At 30.4% G+C, this 23,678-nt stretch overlaps 1 protein-coding gene and 14 non-coding genes across 16 annotated transcripts in view; 1 reads left to right on the forward strand and 14 right to left on the reverse strand.

Annotated features, from left to right (window-relative positions):
• Positions 1-23,678, forward strand: part of CdGAPr (GTPase-activating protein CdGAPr) — a 174,109-nt gene that overhangs the window by 19,247 nt on the left and 131,184 nt on the right. The gene's annotated exons all lie outside the window — the stretch shown is intronic.
• On the reverse strand, positions 416-488 carry TRNAR-ACG (transfer RNA arginine (anticodon ACG)). The gene has a single exon. It is a non-coding gene; the product is annotated as a tRNA-Arg (tRNA).
• On the reverse strand, positions 791-863 carry TRNAR-ACG (transfer RNA arginine (anticodon ACG)). The gene has a single exon. It is a non-coding gene; the product is annotated as a tRNA-Arg (tRNA).
• On the reverse strand, positions 1,200-1,272 carry TRNAR-ACG (transfer RNA arginine (anticodon ACG)). Its single transcript has one exon. It is a non-coding gene; the product is annotated as a tRNA-Arg (tRNA).
• On the reverse strand, positions 1,536-1,608 carry TRNAR-ACG (transfer RNA arginine (anticodon ACG)). Its single transcript has one exon. It is a non-coding gene; the product is annotated as a tRNA-Arg (tRNA).
• On the reverse strand, positions 1,787-1,859 carry TRNAR-ACG (transfer RNA arginine (anticodon ACG)). Its single transcript has one exon. It is a non-coding gene; the product is annotated as a tRNA-Arg (tRNA).
• TRNAR-ACG (transfer RNA arginine (anticodon ACG)) lies at positions 2,265-2,337 on the reverse strand. The gene has a single exon. It is a non-coding gene; the product is annotated as a tRNA-Arg (tRNA).
• TRNAR-ACG (transfer RNA arginine (anticodon ACG)) lies at positions 3,251-3,323 on the reverse strand. Its single transcript has one exon. It is a non-coding gene; the product is annotated as a tRNA-Arg (tRNA).
• Positions 3,506-3,578, reverse strand: TRNAR-ACG (transfer RNA arginine (anticodon ACG)). Its single transcript has one exon. It is a non-coding gene; the product is annotated as a tRNA-Arg (tRNA).
• Positions 3,741-3,813, reverse strand: TRNAR-ACG (transfer RNA arginine (anticodon ACG)). Its single transcript has one exon. It is a non-coding gene; the product is annotated as a tRNA-Arg (tRNA).
• On the reverse strand, positions 3,974-4,046 carry TRNAR-ACG (transfer RNA arginine (anticodon ACG)). Its single transcript has one exon. It is a non-coding gene; the product is annotated as a tRNA-Arg (tRNA).
• On the reverse strand, positions 4,562-4,634 carry TRNAR-ACG (transfer RNA arginine (anticodon ACG)). The gene has a single exon. It is a non-coding gene; the product is annotated as a tRNA-Arg (tRNA).
• Positions 4,876-4,948, reverse strand: TRNAR-ACG (transfer RNA arginine (anticodon ACG)). Its single transcript has one exon. It is a non-coding gene; the product is annotated as a tRNA-Arg (tRNA).
• Positions 6,522-6,594, reverse strand: TRNAR-ACG (transfer RNA arginine (anticodon ACG)). The gene has a single exon. It is a non-coding gene; the product is annotated as a tRNA-Arg (tRNA).
• On the reverse strand, positions 6,770-6,842 carry TRNAR-ACG (transfer RNA arginine (anticodon ACG)). The gene has a single exon. It is a non-coding gene; the product is annotated as a tRNA-Arg (tRNA).

Below are 23,678 nucleotides of genomic sequence, written 5' to 3' on the forward strand. Positions count from 1 at the left end.
CGGCAATAACATGTGAAATTTATGTTTCCATGAAATATCCATTTCCCTGGAAGGGAAAATTGATATTCCCATGAACTTTTCATTCACAATAGTTCATTTTGTTCGTAATAGCTGTTTATTGTTTACAAAATTTCATATAAAAATGGAATGGGGAATTTTTTCACTAGAACAAAGATAATGAACGAAAAATGGGAAAAAGGAACATATTTCATGTGAAATATTTATTTATTATAAAATAATCCTCTCAAAATAAGATCATGACTTTGAATAGTACATAAATACAACCCTGCTATTGATATTTGGCAAATGAGAAATTTGGCAACATAGCATTTATAGCAAATAACTCCAGAAATAAAGCTAATAGAATATGTTTACATATATATTGTGCTAATAGCAAATAATAAAAATAGTTCTTCGATCCTGCCAGGAGTCGAACCTGGAATCTTCTGATCCGTAGTCAGACGCGTTATCCATTGCGCCACAGGACCACATAATTTCGACAAATTAAAAGTTACACATAATTAAATGTATGAATTTCTTTTGCATAAACTATCATCAAATAAAGTGACTTGATGACTGATCCCAGCTTGAAAATACAACTCTGCCATTTTTCTTATATATATTGCAAAAGTGAAATTTGGCAGCATAGCTTAATTCACAATAAATAGGAATTGTTTGTTTGTCAGAAAAATTTAAATATAATTGAGAATCATTATAAATACTAGAATATAAAATCATATTTACTTAAATATTATATTATTGTAACTGGGAAATAAAAAAAATAATTCTGCGATCCTGCCAGGAGTCGAACCTGGAATCTTCTGATCCGTAGTCAGACGCGTTATCCATTGCGCCACAGGACCGTGTATATCTACATTATAAATATTCTCTGAGAAATTTCTATTGATCATAATATTTTGTAATCATTTTTAACTGAAATTAAGAATTTAAATTTTTGAACATAATTTAAAAAGTTTTAAACATTTTAAGAAGTTCTTTGAAATAACAAAAGTATATATTTGTAAATTATCTTTCTCTATGTTAAGTTTCCAATAACTTCCCTTTTAACAGAAATCTGGCAACATAGCAGTTTGTATATATTATTGTAATTATGCTAAAAATTGCCTTAAATGACAGCGACATTTAAATGTGTTTAATATTAAATTTATAACTATTATTTTTATGTAAAAAAGAAACTTCGATCCTGCCAGGAGTCGAACCTGGAATCTTCTGATCCGTAGTCAGACGCGTTATCCATTGCGCCACAGGACCCTATGTCCTCTAGGGGTCAAATGTTTTTTACATAATGTTGTATTACACATCGTTAGAAAGGAAATGTTTGCCCATAAATATATTTGTATATAATAAATTATTACAGTTTACATGAATTTTGGCAACAAGGCATTTTGCAATTTTACGCAATAAGTATTAATTTATGAAATTTCAATAATTTATCATTAATTTTTTACATAATAATCTCTAATTTTTGAAAATTTTCATAAAAACCCGGTAATTTATAAAAAAATAAATTACTGCGATCCTGCCAGGAGTCGAACCTGGAATCTTCTGATCCGTAGTCAGACGCGTTATCCATTGCGCCACAGGACCGTACATGAATTCTGAACGCTACATTTGGGTTTTATAATAAAACTACAAAAAAAATAGAAATAATTCAGCTGCAAATAAAACATTTTCAGAATTTATTTATTTACATATTCATTACTTAATTGATCTTCTTAAATATTCTTAAAAAATTTTAAATATTTTTCCAAATAAAAAAGTTCTGCGATCCTGCCAGGAGTCGAACCTGGAATCTTCTGATCCGTAGTCAGACGCGTTATCCATTGCGCCACAGGACCATATGAATTTCAGCTTATAGATATTTTTTAAATTTATCCAAATTATAAATAAATTTAGATAAAGAATTTAAATAAATAAAATTAACATAAAACAAACATATTTTACAACAAGAAACATATGTTATAATTATTATTCTTATGTATACATTAACATATCTGTTCTTGTTAAGTATTTGTAATACTGATACACACTTTCGATAATCGTTTAATAAAAGTTATTTATGTAAAACAAATAAATTATGAAGCAGAATATAAAACGATTATATTTGAGGTATTTTTTAAGAGTAAATTACCAAAGAAAGTGGTAATTTATTCTTAAACAGTGCCACAAACATGCATGTAACAGTTGGCATCAAATTATTGCTACTGTTAACATCGTTGACTATTGTTAAAAAAAGGAATTTTCGATCCTGCCAGGAGTCGAACCTGGAATCTTCTGATCCGTAGTCAGACGCGTTATCCATTGCGCCACAGGACCCCTTAAAGAGATAAAAATTTGATAAAATAGATTTTGATCTTTTAAAGTTCCATCATGGTGAAGACAAAATAAGTTTTCCTTATGTTTTAAAAGAAGTACGTTGGGCTGACGTAACTTTAGCTTAGTGTGCAAATGTGCTAAGTCGCTTTTTATAAATTTTACAAGAGACACAAAGAACGTTCTAGAATCCTTGGCTTTAAATATTTATGAAATCTGTCAATTAGTACTAATGTTAGTTCTTCAAGTTTCTCCAACCCACATACATCTGCCTGTTCTTATTTATTTGCAAATATAATATCTAAATTTGTATTGCATACTTTAGGGAGCTTTTTTACTACAGTTGACTGGACTCAAAAAAATAAAAAATTTTCGAGTTTTACAAGGAATGTTTGAATTTTTTCCTTTACAAACCGTCTCCTGAAAATTTCGAATCGAATACAAAAAAAAATCAGCCAACACGGACCATTTAATTTTTATATATATAGATTTGGTGTGAATTATAGTGATAAATAAGTCTTAGTTAAGATAATCCATTTGTTGGTCTTTTTGTATTAAAATCTCATTTTTCATAAAAAGTGGACTTAACACGTTTGCACACTAAGCTAACCATATGTTACTTAAATATAGCATAACGAATTTTAAACTGTATATATTTTAAAGATTTATTAACCAGTAATATCGAAAATTCATAAATTCTGCTTCAAAATCTCTTGTAGTAATTTCTATGAAAGACATTTTTCACATGAGAGATTGTATTATATAGTGACAGTTTCGAATCTTGTTTACGGGTTCAATTTGTATATAAAACTTTCTAGTACCAAGAATTTTTATTACTCCGATTTTAAGTAAATCTGGTGGATCTTAAAACTGATTCGATTTGGTATGTTATCATTCTAAAAATCAAAAATTTCTTCGATCCTGCCAGGAGTCGAACCTGGAATCTTCTGATCCGTAGTCAGACGCGTTATCCATTGCGCCACAGGACCGTACATGAACTCTGAAGGTTAAATTTGGGTTTTATAATAAAACCAAACAAAATAGAAACAAATTATTTAATAAAATTAATTAAGAACAAACATACAAAACTAAATTGTAATAAATTACAACAATTGTAATTTTAATTCCTATTAAAAGAACAATTAATAAAAGAATACAAAAAAACTGACTTCGATCCTGCCAGGAGTCGAACCTGGAATCTTCTGATCCGTAGTCAGACGCGTTATCCATTGCGCCACAGGACCGTACATAAATTCTAAATGATTTACTTGGATTTTATACTAAAAATAACTTTTGAATTAAACGCAAAAAAAAAATATTTCTTTACTTAATTAACTTAAGAATAATTTTAATAAATTTAAAATAAAATAAATTAGAACATAAAATTAATAAAAAAAAATGTTCTGCGATCCTGCCAGGAGTCGAACCTGGAATCTTCTGATCCGTAGTCAGACGCGTTATCCATTGCGCCACAGGACCGTACATAAATTCTAAATGATTTACCTGGATTTTATACTAAAAATAACTTTTGAATTAAACGCAAACAAAAATATTTCTTTACTTAATTAACTTAAGAATAATTTTAATAAATTTAAAATAAAATAAATTAGAACATAAAATTAATAAAAAAAATATTCTGCGATCCTGCCAGGAGTCGAACCTGGAATCTTCTGATCCGTAGTCAGACGCGTTATCCATTGCGCCACAGGACCATATGATAATCCAAAGATTATTACTTTAATAGTACACCAAAGAGTTGATAACTTTGTCTATGAAAATAAAAGTTTATATCTCTTAGATGTGAAACCCGGAATTTTACAAATAGATTAGTACTTTTAGTACTTTAGATAAATCTGTATTAATACATAATTACAAACTGATTTAATATTATGCCTCAAAGACTTAATAACTTTTCTCTATGGACTTTGAATTTCAATCACGGAACAATTCTAAGCCACATCCCCTACAGGGAATGCCAACGCTTAAAGGAAAGTTGTCGATATTTTAACTAGTGCAATTGTCGATAGAGAAAGATTGTTGACATAGAGAAATAGGGTTTTAGGCTGACAGATACACCAATGAGATTTTAATACCTAAAATCGTGTTCATTAAAGAAAATCGACCCTCTAAGGTTTGAATTACAAGTTTATCTGTAATAAAAATCTCTACTGAGAAACATAATCGTAGAAGATCCGGCGATATGGAATTTATTGTAAAAAAATAGCTTCGATCCTGCCAGGAGTCGAACCTGGAATCTTCTGATCCGTAGTCAGACGCGTTATCCATTGCGCCACAGGACCGTGTATCAGCAGCTAATCCGAAATGCATAAATTTATGCTTATGAAAGAACAAAATACAACTCTGCATATTGCAAATGTGAAATTTGGCAATATAGCATTTCAAAAATGACTTAATTCTTGGTTTTTGGTGTATAAATGTTAAATTTTTAAAACAAATTTTATATTTATAGCTTCAAATTGGAATAATTATAAGGTTTCCAATACAAATTTAAATAAAAAATGCATAAAAAAAGTTATGCTGCGATCCTGCCAGGAGTCGAACCTGGAATCTTCTGATCCGTAGTCAGACGCGTTATCCATTGCGCCACAGGACCATGAGATCTGTTAGAATAATGATGAAATATTACGGTTTCATGTATGACCTCATATTCTGGGCGCTCGCTTCCAACGAATCGGTGGTGTTCGGTACTGGTTTCCTGTGATGAACTGGCCCGATTTCAGCAGCTCATAATAGATTGGTACCAACAAATACCTTAGCGCCATGGATATTTAGCTTTGGTGTAGATTCGGCTGGTTGTAAGGGCTTCACATTCACGATTCGCTTCGGGTTATCGTAATGAACAAATATTTCATCGCAAGTATTGATTCTTTGCAAAAATTATTTTTTTTTTCAGATATACAAACTCGTCTTTCAAGTACTCTCTGCTTCAATTCGTATGATATCCTCTTTTGTCTTCAAATTAGAGAAGTAAAGCAAAACTTCCGGGATATGAAGCTTTGTTGGTACAAAATTCGACATTTTCAAAGCAAAAAAAAAAAATTGTTGTCTACACTATAATGTTTAATAACTTTGTGATAATCAGGGAAACCAGAAATATGCTCTAAAAAAAGCGTTTTAAGCGCTTTAAATATGCAGTAAAAACTTTAAAATATGCTCTTAAAATTTTAAAAATATGCTCTTAAAAAAACAAACTTTTACATAATTTTTAACCAAAAAAAATTTACTTAAATTTTCACATAAAAATCGTTGTCTATTGGATCTGAAAACATTTTTATAAATAGAAAATGTTCTTTTGACATCAACTGATGTTACAGGAGCAAATTTAAAATACAATATTTCTTTAACACTTAGAACGGTTAAGTTTGAATTAGAACTAAAATTTGATATTTAGATGGCACTATTATTAAAATAGTGCTTATTTTATATTAAAACAAGTAAGAGAGCTATATTCGGCTGTGCCGAATCTTATATACCCTTCAACAAATTAATCTTCAAAATAAAAAATTTATTCATTTTTTGGAAAAAAAAAAATTTTCGAATTGTTTTTTTAAATTTTTTAAATTTAATTTTTTTTTTTAAATTAATTTTTTGATAAAGTCAAAATATGCTATTAAACAGTTAAATATGCTCTAAATATGACATAAATATGCTCTTAAAACAAATATATGCAAAAATATGAATTTAAGGGTAAAATATGCAAAAATATGCACTAACAAATCGATGCCAAAATTCTTAAATAGTTCTGAAATGTGTAAATATCTTATCCATGTGCTCATTAGACCCACCAGAAAAAATATGCATTTGCATATTTTGGTTTCCCTGGTGATAATAAATGACAGATATGTACCCTTCAAAATGACATATAAGTTCAAAAGATACGCCATCTATTGCAAATCCCCTATAAGTAAAAAGATCCGGAATTATTTAGGGGATTAAATTGAAATGACATATAAGTTCAAAAGATACGCCATCTATTGCAAATCCCCTATAAGTAAAAAGATCCGGAATTATTTAGGGGATTAAATTGAAAAGCGTTTAATTCCTCAAATTATTTTACATGTATTTTTTTCTATAATGAAAACCTTTCTAGATCTTCACAAAGCTATTTATTTGCTAGAATTTATAGATTTTTTGGATTAAGCATTCTAAATAAAAAAAAGAAACTTCGATCCTGCCAGGAGTCGAACCTGGAATCTTCTGATCCGTAGTCAGACGCGTTATCCATTGCGCCACAGGACCGTACATAAATTGTAAATGATTTAAATGGGTTTTATACTAAAATAAATAAAAATTATTTCAAAAATATATTAAAATCTAATAAATTCTTTATTTAATTTACGTAAAAATCATTTTAATAAATTTAAAATAAATTAAAGCACAAAATTATTAAAAAAAAAAATAAAAAATTAAACTGCGATCCTGCCAGGAGTCGAACCTGGAATCTTCTGATCCGTAGTCAGACGCGTTATCCATTGCGCCACAGGACCATATGAAAATTTGAGCCAAATGTAACCCATTCCTCTACTCGCTACCTGTAGATAATATATTCATGATTAAACAATAAAAAGAACAAAGAATAAAGAAGATTAATTTATGCTAAACAACTGTGTACACAATCCCAACACAACACATTTTTACATAAAATCAACTGGCCATTAATAAAAATATTTATTTATAACTTTAGCTGTATTTTTTTTTGGTGGTTTTTATCAAATTATCTATGGTTTTTTGGCATTGCCAACATGAATTTTATGTTTTTGTATGCTTAACACTCATAATCTAAATTAAACAACTTTTTTTAATCATCTTCAACATGCAAACAAGTATTGAATTGAAGTGATTTCATTAAGTGGCTTTTATTTTGTTATAAATATTTAATAAAGTTTTATTGATATAAATTGATTATAAAGCAAATTGATGGGAAATAAAATGACCATTTAAAGACATATATGCAGCTAAATTGCTGCGTGCCTAATAAACATAATCAAAGAAAGAAATATTTAAGAAATGAAAAAATAAGGGGAAAACTTTAAATATTATATAATGCCAGAAAACAATAATCAATTTTAAATTGCCATCTTAAAATACCGTTGATTATATTTATGAAGCTGTGCTTGACAACGAGTCATTTTCATGTTGCATTTCAAAGTTAAAGCAAACTTGAGTAATAATGGGTCACCATGTGAATGAAACAGCTTTACAAAACTACATAAACGTCAATCATTTAAAGTTTATCTATAGGTCTATCTATCTTTATAATGTTTAAAATAAAAAAATATATTTTTCTTTTAGCTGTTTTTTACTGCTTTAGTGACTGATTAACATAATGACTTATTGAAATAGAAGATGAGAAAGAAATGTTTTTTTTTTACGAAAATAAAAACAAAATGAAAATTAGAAATAAATATTACAAAACTGTATGATGTAACAGTTTTTTATTTATGTTTCAGTATTTCTTGATTTCTTTATTTAATTGATTTTCTTTTCTTTCATAAATTCATAAATTTTTGCAGAGAATTGTTGAGCTAAAGCAGTGAAAACAGCAATGTTGCTGTAAAATCACACAATTGGCAACACTTAGATTGTGCAAACCAGTGGCAATACTAAATGAGCAATGCTGGAGACAGAGATGCAAAAAGTAGTACTAAGTAAATAAGTGGCCTTTTTAATCAAGTGCTAATGTAAACATAGATGGAAAATTTAGTACTAGATAAACAAGTAGCAATAAAAATGAGCACATAGATGGAAAATAAAGGACTTAGTGAACAAAAGGTACTACTGATTAGTAGAAGAAGTAGAAGGATATAAAATGTTTAGTTTTATTTAAATAATTAAGTAAAAATGTAAACAGGATTGGAAAATGAATCTAGAGGCATTACTAAAACAGAGTAGATAAAGACAAAGATGTTAAATTTGAGATATAATATAAAAGTCAGTAATTGTATGATTATTTATTTATTTATTTATTTATTTATTTCTGTTGTAAGTCTAGCTATCTGTAAGCGTGATTACGAAACAGAAATTGTAATTTTTTTCTGTTAGCTTTATTTTACTGCTTTAGTGACCGATTAACATGGATTAATGGATTATTATTGAACGAAAATAAATCTAAAATGGAAATTATGAAAAAAATATTACTAAACTCAGTGATGTAACAGTTTTTTATTTCTTGTTTTATCTTTATTTAATAGATTTTCTTTTATATTGTTTAACAATTTTCACAAATTGTAAAATTTTGCTAGGAACTGCTGATCTAAAGAAAACTAATCAATTAGCAACAATAGGATTATATAATGGAAAGATTAATCTCTGAAATGTAGTTTTTAAAGATAATTTAATTTAAATGTTGGCTGCCGCTTTTCGGTTACTCTTTCCAGCATTGCTGCCGATATCTAGCTGGTTACGTTAGAAATATTGGCTTCCTAGTCTTGAATCGTAGTTAGATCGTTGTGTTGGTGATCTTCAACGTCCATTGTTCATTCACTAGTTGCTTTGTATTGGGTGTAATTATCTTTTGAACGCGGTTTTTGTTTTTAATAATTTATGTCATTTTGAAGGGTGCATTTCTGTCATTTTAGTTATTGAACATTACCCACTGTCTATACTAGACAAATATATTGTTGTCCAGACAAAATTGTCTTGACAACTTTGTCATAACGAAGCAATAATACAAATAAATATGGACTATACCTGATAATATTTTATCTTGACAACCATTTTGACATTTATCATGATAAAAATTTATCAGGTGTAGCAGGGAGTTAAAGTTTAAACAACAAATTTTTTTTTTTTGCTTTGAAAATGTTGAATTTTGTGCCAACAAATCGTCATATGCGGGAAGTTTTGCTTTACTTCTTTAATTTGAAAAAAAAAACGTGCCGGATTGTGCTGTTAAGAAGTGGTGATTTTCACACGGAAGACAAAGATTGTCCAGACCAACCAAAAAAGTTTGAAGACCAAGAATTGGAGGCATTACTCCATGAAGATTGTTGTAAAACTCAAAAAGAGTTTGCAAAATCATTGGCAGCTAACTCAAGCAGCAATTTCAAAACGTTTGCGAGCAGCAGGATTCATCCAAAAACAGGGAAATTGGGTAACATACGAATTGAAACCGAGAGACCTTGACATATGATTTTGCATGTCCGAAATTATGTTTGAAAGTTGAAAAGAAATTAATTTTTGACGCGAATCATTGCTTGCGATGGAAAATTGATCCATTACAATAACCCGAAGCATAAGAGATCTTATGTGAAGCTCGGCCAACCAGCCGAATCGACACCAAAGCCAAATATCCATTGCGCTAAGGTAATGCTCTGAATTTGGTGGGAGCAAAAGGGTCCTAACTCTTATGGGTTGCTGAAATCTGACCAGTACTTCACAGGGAATCAGCTGAATCGACTTCAAAACCAAATATCCATGGCGCTAAGGTAATTCTCAGTAAATGGTGGTAGCATAAGTGTCCTATCTATTATGAGCTGCTGAAATCTAACCCGACCATGACAGGGAACCTATACCGAACGCAACTGATTCGATTGAAGTGAAAAATTGGCCGAAAACGCCAAGAATATGCGGCAAGCCATGAAATCATAATATTCCATCTTGAGAACGCTAGGCCACATGTTGCAATAATTGTTTAAAGGTATTTACTGCAAATAAAGTTGATATTTTTTAAAACTTTTTTGCAATTTTCTATTTCGATATAGTTTTCGGTTTTAGTTAAGTTTTCTTCTGTTATACAAATTCTTATTCAAAACATTGCTGACAGTAATTCATGCCACTTTAAGATCTTTCGCTATGAAAAGTATTGGGATATTTCTGATCCTTTTGTCGATTATAAACTTACGGTGCTGTTCCTGATTTTATTATTATTTTTCCAGTATTTTAGGTAGATTGAACATACTGGCCCATAATCATAGTCAAACACTAAAGTCGGTTCTTTTTAAAATCAACTTTAATTTGCAACCATAGTCAAAATTAAAGTATGTTTTAAATTGAACCGACTTTAACTGGGTGCCACCGCAAATGTAGAAAATGTTTTCATACAATATACAACAAAAAACAGACAAGTATCAACGCTGAACAGCTGACATACAAAATTAAAAAAAAACCAAAAAACGTAAACAATAAAAGTAACCGGGACATCTAAAGAAAGAAAGTTGTTTGTTGTGGAAAAATGGAAAAGATAAGATTAATATCATAATTACGATATTTTGGTACTAATTTTATTGATAACTGTTCAATAATTGCAAAATCTCTACCAATATCTTGTAACTTAAACATTTTTTACTTTGTGACGAACTTTTTTACTCGGCGAAGAACAGCTGATGCTGTTGTTAAACGAGTTAAAAACAACTTCAGCTAGTTTTATATTTAGAGTCGACTTCAGCGTCAGAAGTATACTTTAACTTGTCTATGATAGACCTAACGTCCACTCTTAAGTAAAGTCGAGTTTAATTCTCTTAAAATGTACTTTATTTTTGTATGCTAGTATTTTGTACATATTCCATTTCAAATGTTGATAGTTATTTCAAAAATAACTCGATAAAGCAACACTATCTTCCTTTTCACAGGATAACATACTGACGAGACGTAATGGTAAAAAACCTAACTCTTGTAACAACAAAAAACATGTTTGTCAATGTTTTTGTTTGACAATACAGAGTGTCTTGGCTCTATGTATAATTCTCAATGCTTCCTTTCATATATAAATGGGAAACTCTCTTATTAAAGACCTAACTCAGTTGTAAAAAACCTAAGTATTTGTAAAAAAATCTATGTGAAAACAGAAACAACACTCGTATGCGTGATGATTTTGACTAATTTTTTTATTTGAGTTTTTTTTCTAGTTTCCACTCTATGTGTAGTCCCCTTTGTTAACCCTTTAAGTGCCAAAAACTCATGTGGTAACTCCCTTAGCTGTTTTCTTCAAGGAATTTAAAATTTTGTATGATTTTTATAAACCAATAAATACTTTTATTTTAAAATTATATATGTATTAAAATTCCTTTGTTTGTTCCAATATTTTTATTTAATACCTTTCTTCCTGCAGTAATAAGTCCCTTGTCAATCAATTTAAAAACTAATTAAAAACAGTTGTTTCTAATTTAATGACTTTCTACCACCACCAGCACCAAGCAACACCCCAAAGAGACATGTTAAGTGGCATGTTCTTGTATAAACTTTAAATTTATCCCGTGTGTATTTTTTTTTTCTTCAAAATTTACCAATTCTTGTTTGTTTTTCAAAATTGACATTGAACTTTTTTTTTTTGGTCTTTCTTTGTCTTTTTAATATTATAATTTATGGCATTTTAATGCTTAACGTCATGTAATGTGCCCAGCTTTAACACGATGCCACCATCACCACCAGCAATAACCACACACTTTTTAGTATGGCACGCCCGACTCCCCTCCTTTGCCCACTACTTTGTTACTTTAATTTAAGAAAAAAAAAAAGATTTGTGTAAAATCATCATGTTCTTCATAAATCTTTCATTTAACTTTTAGAGATGCAGCGGATGCTGTTTCCTTTGTTTTCCAGGTTTCATTTCTGTTCATGAATTGAAATTTTTGAAGTGTACCAGCAGCATTTCATTCATTTTTTTCTACTTTAAAAATTGATTTCAATTTATTTCATTTCAAATGGTTGTTGTTTTTGTTATATCTTTCTCTTTGAGTTTTTTTGTCATTTTGTTGTTGTTGCTGTTGTTGTATTATGATTATTGTTGTATTTTAATGTGTTGTCATTTTATTTTTAGCAACCCACACTTATGTATTTTCTTTCTCTCTTCTTTTTCTTCTTCTTTTTTCTTGTAGGAGTCAAATACAATGTAGCCAAATATTATTTTTTTTTGTTGTCATTTTTCTTTATGTCATTTGTGCTATTTTTTTTTGTCAAATATAAAGAAACTTTTTCTTTTGTTAAATCTCTTTCTTTGGGTTTTTATTATTTATTAAGGGAGTTTATTACATTTCCGATTTATGTTCATGTTTTTTTTTGAGCTTGTTGTTTATTATTATTTTTATTGAAAGTTTATTGTAACACTTTTTAACAGCACCATTTTGTGGGTGAATTATGTTGAAGGGGTCAGGTCATAGTTTTAGAAATCCATAAATATATTTAAAGGAAATACATATTAGAAAAATAATATAAAGAGCTTTATTTGTAAATTAAGAATATAAAAATGGCTGACAATTTTCTAAAAAAAAAACATTATTTTTTATTGTCCAGTCTATAGGCTGGTATATTGTCCAGACTATAGACCAGTTTATTGTCCAGACTTTAGACCAGTCTATTTTTCAGACTATAGACCAGTCTATTGTTCAGACTATAGGCCAGTCTATTGTTCAGACTATAGACCAGTCTATTGTTCAGACTATAGACCAGTCTATTGTCCAGACTATAGACCAGTCTATTATTCAGACTATGGACCAGTCTATTGTACAGACTATAGACCAGTCTATTGTTCAGACTATAGACCAGTCTATTGTTCAGACTATAGACCAGTCTATTGTTCAGACTATGGACCAGTCTAGTGTTCACACTATAGACCAGTCTATTGTTCAGACTATAGACCAGTCTATTGTTCAGACTATAGACCAGTCTATTGTTCAGACTATGGACAAGTCTATTATTCAGACTATAGACCAGTCTATTGTTCAGACTATAGACCAGTCTATTGTTCAGACTATAGACCAGTCTATTGTTCAGACTATAGACCAGTCTATTGTTCAGACTATAGACCAGTCTATTGTTCAGACTATAGACCAGTCTATTGTTCAGACTATAGACCAGTCAATTGTTCAGACTACAGATTTTTTTTCAGACTATAGACCAGTCTATTGTTCAGACTATAGACCAGTCTATTGTTCAGACTATAGACCAGTCTATTGTTCAGACTATAGACCAGTCTATTGTTCAGACTATAGACCAGTCTATTGTTCAGACTATAGACCAGTCTATTGTTCAGACTATAGACCAGTCTATTGTTCAGACTATAGACCAGTCTATTATTCAGACTATAGACCAGTCTATTGTTCAGACTATAGACCAGTCTATTGTTCAGACTATAGACCAGTCTATTATTCAGACTATAGACCAGTCTATTGTTCAGACTATAGACCAGTCTATTGTTCAGACTATAGACCAGTCTATTATTCAGACTATAGACCAGTCTATTGTTCAGACTATAGACCAGTCTATTATTCAGACTATAGACCAGTCTATTGTTCAGACTATAGACCAGTCTATTGTTCAGACTATAGACCAGTCTATTATTCAGACTATAGACCAGTCTATTGTTCAGACTATAGACCAGTCTATTGTTCAGACTATAGACCAGGCTATTGTTCAGACTATAGACCAGTCTATTGTTCAGACTATAGACCAGTCTATTGTTCAGACTATAGATTAGTCTATTATCCAGACTATAGATTTTTTTTGTAAATCATGTTTTCCACATATTTTTCTTTCTCATTTATTTTTTTTTAAATCAAAATTTATTCAGTTATTTCCTTGTATATAAGTATGAAATAATATTGATGAATTAAAATTTGATTACTTTGTTATTTGCCATGAAATTTTCTTTAAATATAAAATATGGTTTATATAAAGATAAAATTGTTTTATGTCATGCTTTAGAGATTTAATTTTTCTATAACAAACCCGAAGTATTTGGAGCATGAAACATGCAATTGTTAGATTGTTTAGGAAAATATCATGTTACTGTCTTTTCTTGTTTGAACAATCTTAAAGATCATATTATATAAGCTGGTCTTACAATATTATTAAAGTAAAATATAATAAATATAAATTTACAGTTGTTGGTTTTCTAAGGAAATGATACTACTTGAAGTTTTCATGTAATAGGATTATTATTTAGGCTTATTATAAGCACTGGAACCCTGTTTTAAAACAATAACATATGGTAGCCTCCTAATGGCAACCCTTGCAAACATTGCCACTAGCTGTTTCTCTCTCTCTCTCTCTCTCTGTCCTTAACTAAGAAGTTGCCATATCCCACCTTGTAGTCAATTAGTATGTTTTTCTGCACAGTTGCAAAATTTGGTATTTCTTAACAATATTAGCAATTTTTTTATCATTATAATAATGAGTGTTACTTACTTTTTGCCTGACTTAAAGCTAATTGAATGTGAAAACAAAGTAAATGTTTTTTTATGGCAAATAAATAATAAATATTTGCTACCACCAAGAGAAATTAAATGTTAAACAAAATTTACTTTCAAATTTGATGTTTTTTTTTCTGTTTTCAGCAAACAAATTTATTTTTATTTATTTATCCATGTCATTAGTTGTTTGAAAAACAATATTGATTTAAATTTGAAAAAACAAAATAAATCGTGATTTTTAGCTAATTTAGGAGTGTATAAAACTCAAAATAATATCTTTTGTTTTCATAAAATAATGGAATAATGTGTGTGTATTTTAAATTTAGTGTTTAAAAGAAAAATGCTTGTCAGTGGGGTCTTAATTTAAAAAAGAAACACACTAAGATTTATTTACAAAAAAATTAAAAAAAAAAATTAAAATCTCAAGCTGTGTGTATCATCATCATCTTGGTCGTTGTCCTCTTTCCACTGGGGAGTTTTAAGTTATTATTGCATTTATACAATAGCTAGCTCTTCAACATTTCACTATTGTAGCACCACCATACCATGCCTGTGCAACCAGCACCAAAAATATATCCGACAGTGTTAAAAACTTTATTTTAATGTTTATATATGTAAAATATATAGTCAAATTTCATTGTATTTTATTATTTCTTATATTATTTTTGTTAAAATACATTTGCTCATCTTGTTTGTTATTTTTTCCTTTTTTTGGACGTCTGTGGCAATTTTAAGAGTTTTTTTTTTGCACTTAACACTTGTTATTTTTGACTCGTTTTAATATTTATATTTTTTCCTACTTATTTTGCTAATGGGGGGGATTTAAAACAGCGTAAAGATCAATGAACGTTCAATTAAGTCTTGGGAAAAAGTAGCTAAAGTTCAAGGAGATTTTAATTTTTTATAAATTTTCTTAAATACAGGAAAATAAATTTAAATTCACTCCAGTCTATAGGGATCTATCTATAGGCTATACAGGAGTCTTTAGGCCAGACTATTGAGGAGTCTCTAGGCCAGACTATAGAGGAGTCTATAGGCCAGACTATAGAGGAGACTATAGGCCATACTATAGACCAGACTATAGGCCAGACTATAGACCAGACTATAGGCCAGACTATAGAGGAGTCTATAGACCAGACTATAGAGGAGTCTATAGGCCAGACTATAGACCAGACTATAGGCCAGACTATAGACTAGACTATAGACCAGACTATAGGCCAGACTATAGACCAGACTATAGGCCAAACTATAGACTAGACTATAGACCAGACAATAGGCCAGACTATAGACCAGACTATAGGCCAGACTATAGACCAGACTATAGGCCAGACTATAGACCAGACTATAGGCCCGACTATAGACCAGACTATAGGCCAGACTATAGACCAGGCTATAGGCCAGACTATAGACTAGACTATAGACCAGACTATAGGCCAGACTATAGACCAGACTATAGGCCAGACTATAGACCAGACTATAGGCCAGACTATAGACCACACTATAGGCCAGACTATAGACCAGACTATAGGCCAGACTATAGACGGGTCTATAGGCCAGACTATAGACGGGTCTATAGGCTAGACTATAGACGGGTCTATAGCTTGGCTAATGAGTTAATGTTTTATATTTTAATTGAAATGTCTAGTAACCAGCATAAAACTTTGTCATTGCTATTTGAGTAAAATGTTCGAAACTTTTTCTATGTTTTCAAATATAATTCAGTACATTTGAAGAATTGTTGACTTTTTAAAGAACAAATAATATAAATCCCTTAATACTGCTCTTAATTTCACATTAAAACCAAGAATATCCACTTTATATAGTTTGTTTTTTTAATTGAAAAATCCACTAGTTTGCTGTCGGCATTAATGGAGAACCATTTATTTGCTCCTTTGGGGAGAGAGAGAGCACTATTTTGGAGTTGCCATATCAACTACAGCCAAATTTTCACAATTTGCTCCTTTGTTTACATTTTGTGTTCATCAAGAGAGTGAGAGAGAGAGAACACTATTTTGGAGTTGCCATATCAACAACAGCTACATTTCAACAGGGTTGATATAATAAACATGTCTGCTTATTAAGTATAATGAATACAATTTACTTGTTAACAAGTTTTAAATCTAATTTAATTAAAAATTAACCAAGAAGATTTAAAAATTGTTCACTATCTGTAATAGTTTTCACTGCAGTCGACTAACTTTTTGGGTTTCATGTGTTATTTACTCTGCCTAACATTAGCCGAAGTTTTCTTAGCGGTTTTAATCGTTACTGGAACGAATAATCGTTTAAATTTAAACAAATTTAATAATTTTTTTTTTATATTTTTTTTAATAGTATTTAATGTTTTATGATCAATGAACCAAATAATTGTCCCAGATTTGTTTTTCAAATATGTATTGTATTTTCAAGCATACCACAAAAAAATTCTTTAAAAATTTATGTATTTACTTAAACATAAACTCTAAAGAATTCATAATTTAATTAGCAACATCTTCATAGATGTATATTACGCTTTAATAAACACTCTATACAAAAACACTTTACATTATCTATTTATGTTGTGTACTTGTGCTTTTCATTTGAAATAAGAATAAAAGAAAAAGAAATAACATTTAAAATAAATAATTTTTGTTAAACATTAAAACAAGTCTGCTATCTTTAGCTTTTTTTTTATAGTAATTTGAAGAAAAAATTGTACGCAAACGCTTTACATGATCATGAGTTTATTTTTTAAACGATAAAGTGGGTCATACCATGTGCGCGCGCGCATTCTAGAAGAAGAAAAAGTTGTTGGCAGACTCAGCAACATTTCGCTTTAAACATGATGTCTAAGTTTTACCTAGATTTTTCTAATAAATACAAAAAAAAACACATTAGAAGAATTCAATGGTCAAATGAGTCAAGTTTACAAAATATACAGACGACGTTTACGTTTCTTTCTTTTCATTTGGGGCTAACTGAGAGTCTATTACTATTACTACTTTACAATTGTTCCCTGTGATCAATGTTCAAAGTTTGTTTTTATTATTTTCAGTTTCTTTTTGTGGAATTACTGGTAAAGTCTAGCAGTAAATGTTGTTTTGTGGTAGCAGCTAGTATTAGAAAAATGTGGGTCATTAACAAAAAATTGTGGGTTCTTTACCTTTGAAAAAAGTTTAAGGGTTAAATTAGTTGGTTTGTTAACGTTTCTGGGAAATTAAAGATTAATGAAGACATAAAGTTTTGTGTACAGCAACAGTAATTTAGTTGTTTACAGTTGGGTGAAGATTTTCTTGAAAAGATTTCTTAGGAATTTTAGGCAAAACAAAAGAAAAATAGAAAAAAATTAATTACAAAAATGTAAAAAAAATATATTCTATAGTCTAGCCTATAGGCTCCTTTATAGTCTAGACTATAGACTCTTCTACAGTCTGGCCTATAGACTCTTCTATAGTCTGGCCTGTAGACTCTTCTATAGTCTGAACTATAGACTCTTCTATAGTCTGGACTATCTGGACTCTTCTATAGTCTGGACTATCTGGACTCTTCCATAGTCTGGACTATCTGGACTCTTCTATAGTCTGGACTATCTGGGCTCTTCCATAGTCTGGACCATCTGGGCTCTTCTATAGTCTGGACTATCTATCTTCTTCTGTAGTCTGGACTATCTGGACTCTTCTATAGTCTGGACTATCTGGACTCTTCTATAGTCTGGACTATAGACTCCTCTATAGTCTGGACTAACTGGACTCTTCTATAGTCTGGACTATCTGGACTCTTCTATAGTCTGGACTATCTGGACTCTTCTATAGTCTGGACTATAGACTCCTCTATAGTCTAGCCTATAGACTCCTCTATAGTCTGGACTATAGACTCCTCTATAGTCTAGCCTATAGACTCCTCTATAGTCTCCTCTATAGTCTAGCCTATAGACTCCTCTATAGTCTCCTCTATAGTCTAGCCTATAGACTCCTCTATAGTCTAGCCTATAGACTCCTCTATAGTCTAGCCTATAGACTCCTCTATAGTCTAGCCTATAGACTCCTCTATAGTCTAGCCTATAGACTACTCTATAGTCTAGCCTATAGACTCCTCTATAGTCTAGCCTATAGACTCCTCTATAGTCTAGCCTATAGACTCCTCTATAGTCTAGCCTATAGACTCCTCTATAGTCTAGCCTATAGACTCCTCTATAGTCTAGCCTATAGACTCCTCTATAGTCTAGCCTATAGACTCCTCTATAGTCTAGCCTATAGACTCCTCTATAGTCTAGCCTATAGACTCCTCTATAGTCTAGCCTATAGACTCCTCTATAGTCTAGCCTATAGACTCCTCTATAGTCTAGCCTATAGACTCCTCTATAGTCTAGCCTATAGACTCCTCTATAGTCTAGCCTATAGACTCCTCTATAGTCTAGCCTATATACCCCTCTATAGTCTAGCCTATATACCCCTCTATAGTCTAGCCTATAGACTCCTCTATAGTCTAGCCTATATACCCCTCTATAGTCTAGCCTATAGACTCCTCTATAGTCTAGCCTATAGACTCCTCTATAGTCTAGCCTATAGACTCCTCTATAGTCTAGCCTATAGACTCCTCTATAGTCTAGCCTATAGACTCCTCTATAGTCTAGCCTATAGACTACTCTATAGTCTAGCCTATAGACTCCTCTATAGTCTAGCCTATAGACTCCTCTATAGTCTAGCCTATAGACTCCTCTATAGTCTAGCCTATAGACTCCTCTATAGTCTAGCCTATAGACTCCTCTATAGTCTAGCCTATAGACTCCTCTATAGTCTAGCCTATAGACTCCTCTATAGTCTAGCCTATAGACTCCTCTATAGTCTAGCCTATAGACTCCTCTATAGTCTAGCCTATAGACTCCTCTATAGTCTAGCCTATAGACTCCTCTATAGTCTAGCCTATAGACTCCTCTATAGTCTAGCCTATAGACTCCTCTATAGTCTAGCCTATAGACTCCTCTATAGTCTAGCCTATAGACTCCTCTATAGTCTAGCCTATAGACTCCTCTATAGTCTAGCCTATAGACTCCTCTATAGTCTAGCCTATAGACTCCTCTATAGTCTAGCCTATAGACTCCTCTATAGTCTAGCCTATATACCCCTCTATAGTCTAGCCTATATACCCCTCTATAGTCTAGCCTATAGACTCCTCTATAGTCTAGCCTATATACCCCTCTATAGTCTAGCCTATAGACTCCTCTATAGTCTAGCCTATAGACTCCTCTATAGTCTAGCCTATAGACTCCTCTATAGTCTAGCCTATAGACTCCTCTATAGTCTAGCCTATAGACTCCTCTATAGTCTAGCCTATAGACTCCTCTATAGTCTAGCCTATAGACTCCTCTATAGTCTAGCCTATAGACTCCTCTATAGTCTAGCCTATAGACTCCTCTATAGTCTGGCCTATAGACTCCTCTATAGTCTGGCCTATAGACTCCTCTATAGTCTGGCCTATAGACTCCTCTATAGTCTGGCCTATACAGGGGTGATTTTGGAAAGATTTGTTAAGTTTCTTTCAGGAAACTATTTCTCTTTTGAATACCGTTTCCCCTAAAATACCTCTTTCTGTGCATTATTGTTTCAATTGTAAAAAATATATTTAAAAAAATCCATAAAAACTACACTCCACTTGATAACAATATTTTGTAATGAAAAAAAAAATAGAACTTTAATAAAAAATGTGTTCCAAAGGTAAAAGGTAAAAAACCTTATAACTACCCTTTGTCAAAAATTTCATGCATACGTAAACTATACTCAAGTTGTGTGTGACAACCCCTCTTTGAGAGCATGGAAATAATAACAACAACAATGAGTTCAAAAAAAAGTAAACACAAACAAATAGATAACCCACAACAGCAATAGTTCACGCAAAGTAATAATCATACACGTGCATTTTTTTCCACATGCACTTTGACTTTGTGGATACCACCACCATCGCTACAACTACTACTTGTGATACTCCATTACACATCAGTGGTGTCTTATTACACACCAGTAGTTCTGGAGTCTAACAACAAATAAAATATGTAATGAAACCAATTCAGCATTTATGTGACTATTGAAGGCAATAGTCTGCCCTCCAAAGAGTAAAATACACGGTTTCTAAAGTTAAATATAAACAAAATCATACTGACTACTTTTTAGATTACTTAGGGACAGTTAAGAGTTAATTAGTTCAACGCTAGATTAAATAAAATAAGTAATGAAATCATTTCATCATTTGTGAGGATATATTACTTCTGTTGGGTAATATATCTTCATTCTAAAGTGAAATACAAAAACAAATCAAACTGGCTACTTTTTAGATTACATAAAGACACTATACAGCTAATTGACTCTACGCTAGCTTACCTAAACTATGTAAAGAAACTAATTCAGAATTAATAAGATAATTAACTGCAGTCGATTACTTCTGAAGATTAAAATACATGGGTTCTAAAATCAATTATACAAAAAAGTAAACAGACTACACTTTAGATTACTTAGGGGCACTAAAGTGTTCTAAAGTACTATATTAACTAAAATATGTAAAGAAACTAATTCAAAATTTATAAGACAATTAATGGCTGTCAATTACTTCTGTAAAATACACGGATTTTAAAGTGAAATATAAACAAAATTAAACTGACTACTTTTTACATTACTTAGGGATAATAAAGTGGTAATTAACTTTACGCTGGATTGCCTAAAATAAGTAAACATAAACCAATTCAGCATTTAAGAGACAAATGACTGCAATATATTACTTGTGGTGAATAACATTTTTACATTATAAAGTGAAATATAAAAATAATTCAAACTGACTACTTTTTAGATTACATAGGGACATTACATGGCTAATTGACTCTACATTGGATTAACTAAACTATGAAAGTAACCACTTTAGCATTTTTGAGACACCTAAACTAAGCGAAGTAACCAGTTTACTTCTATTTACCTTACAAACCCTATATCACTAGAGAATGTAAATATAAATTGTAGTCAGCTAGGTAACTAGTCCTAGGGATACATTGCCTTTATTAACACTAAAGGGTTTTCTGTGTGTAAACAGGGGGGTAGTTTTTGTTATCAAAGTTTCTTATCCTGTCTTTTTTTATTTATTTTTTTGACACAACTGTTTTTGTTTTTACTTTACACCCTCTCATGTATGCATAATGAAAACAAAAGAAAATAAAAAACAGAAAAGGAGTAATGAAAAATAAAAACAAAACTGAGCATACAATAACATTTTGTTGTACCAAAGACACAATTATTTTTTTTTCAAAAATAAAGCAACAAAAAATTAAACTGAGGATGAGGATTATGATGACAACGCCTTTGTAACGAAGACAACAGTCAAGTCAGTCAGTCAGTTATATATAATTTTCAGTTTTTTTTTTTCATTAAAAAAAAACGCACTCATCATCACGTTGACCAACATTTTTACTTAATGAAAATTTTCAATGATTGCTGGCTGTTTGTAATGTTTATGACAATTTTTTTTTGTAAAAGAAATTGAAAATATAGATATATAAATTTGTTGGTGAGCAGCAGCAGTTTTTAATTTATTACTAAGCCAATGTGTCAGAAAATGGGAGTTATCAATTTGGACACAAGGCATATTTAATTTCATTATGTTTTAACCATTTCAAAGAAAATACTTCGATTTAATCGTTATATTAATTGTTTTATATTGTATTAAATTCTACAATGGTATCACTGCTAAAATAACGGTTCTCTCATTTTGGCGTTGCCAACTTTAAACTTTTAAACAGTCGCTATTTTTGGAGTTATTAGCCGAAGTTGGTTTTATGGTTTTTTTAAAACTTTTACTTTTAAATTCGTCAAAAATAAACTAAAATTATTTTCTCATTGAAATAAAAAAAAAACAGACATACAAATTTTCTTCAGTGGTAACACTGCTAGAATAACATTTGTCTCTGTTTGGTGTTGCCAACTTAAAACATTTTAATAGTTGGTAGCAAATGCTTGGTTTTTATTAAAAATCTAAGAATAAATTAAATATTTAAAGATTTTTTGATTTTTTAAACCTTTATCTTTAAATTTATCAAATATAACCTAAAATTTTCTTCTCTTTGATATAAAAACCCAGACAAACATAATTTATTCAGTGGTAACACTGCCAGAATAACGGTTCTCGCTTTTTGGCGTTGCCAACTTGAAACATTTAAATAGCGAACATTTTTGGAGGTTGGCTGCATTTCCTGATTTTTATTAAAAATTTAAGAATTAATTAAATATTTAAAGATTCTAAATTTATCAAAAATAAACTAAAATGTTTTGCACTTAGAAATAAAAACCTTTTTGACGTTGCCAACTTAAAACATTAAATAGCCGCCATTTTTTGGGGATTTTATAACCCAAAACCTAGCAAATGCTTGGTTTTTCTATTTAATCTATTTAATATTTAAAGATTCTAACAAAGAGTTTTTAAAACTTTTCCCTTTAAATTTATCAAAAATAAACTAAAATTCTCTGCCCTTTAAAAAAAATCCAGACAAACAAAATTTCTTAATTGGCAACACTGGTAGAATAACGGATCTCTCTTTTTGGCGTTGCCAAATTAAAACATTTAAGAAGCCGCCTGCAGTTGCTGATTTTTATTAAAAATTTAAGAATTAATTAAATATTTAAAGATTCTTACAAGAAATTTTTGATTTTTTAAAACTTTTCCCTTTAAATTTATCAAAAATAAAACTTTGAAATAAAAACCCAGACAAACAAAATTTCTTAAATGGTAAACCTTTGGTTGGCGTTGCCAACTTAAAACATTTAATTAACCGTCATTTTGTTGGAGGTTAGAACCCGAAGTTGGCTGCAGTTGCTGATTTTTATTAACAATTTAAGAATAAATTAAATATTCAAAGATTTTTTGATTTTTTAAAACCTTTCCCTTTAAATTTATCAAAAATAAACTAAAATTTGTTGCTCTTTGATATAAAAACCCAGACAAACATAATTTATTCAGTGGTAACACTGCCACAATAACGGTTTTCTCTTTTTGGTTTTTTTTTTTTGAGGTTATAACCCGAAGTTGACTGCAGTTGCTGATTTTTATTAAAAATTTAAGAATTAATTAAATATTTAAAGATTTTTTGATTTTTCAAAACTTTTCCTTGTAAATTTATCAATATTAACGAAATATTTTCTTCTCTTTGAAATAAAAAAACCAGACAAACAAAATTTATTTTCC

This window comes from Calliphora vicina, chromosome 2 (assembly GCF_958450345.1).
Source record: "Calliphora vicina chromosome 2, idCalVici1.1, whole genome shotgun sequence".
In the NCBI taxonomy this organism is placed as follows: domain Eukaryota; kingdom Metazoa; phylum Arthropoda; class Insecta; order Diptera; family Calliphoridae; genus Calliphora; species Calliphora vicina.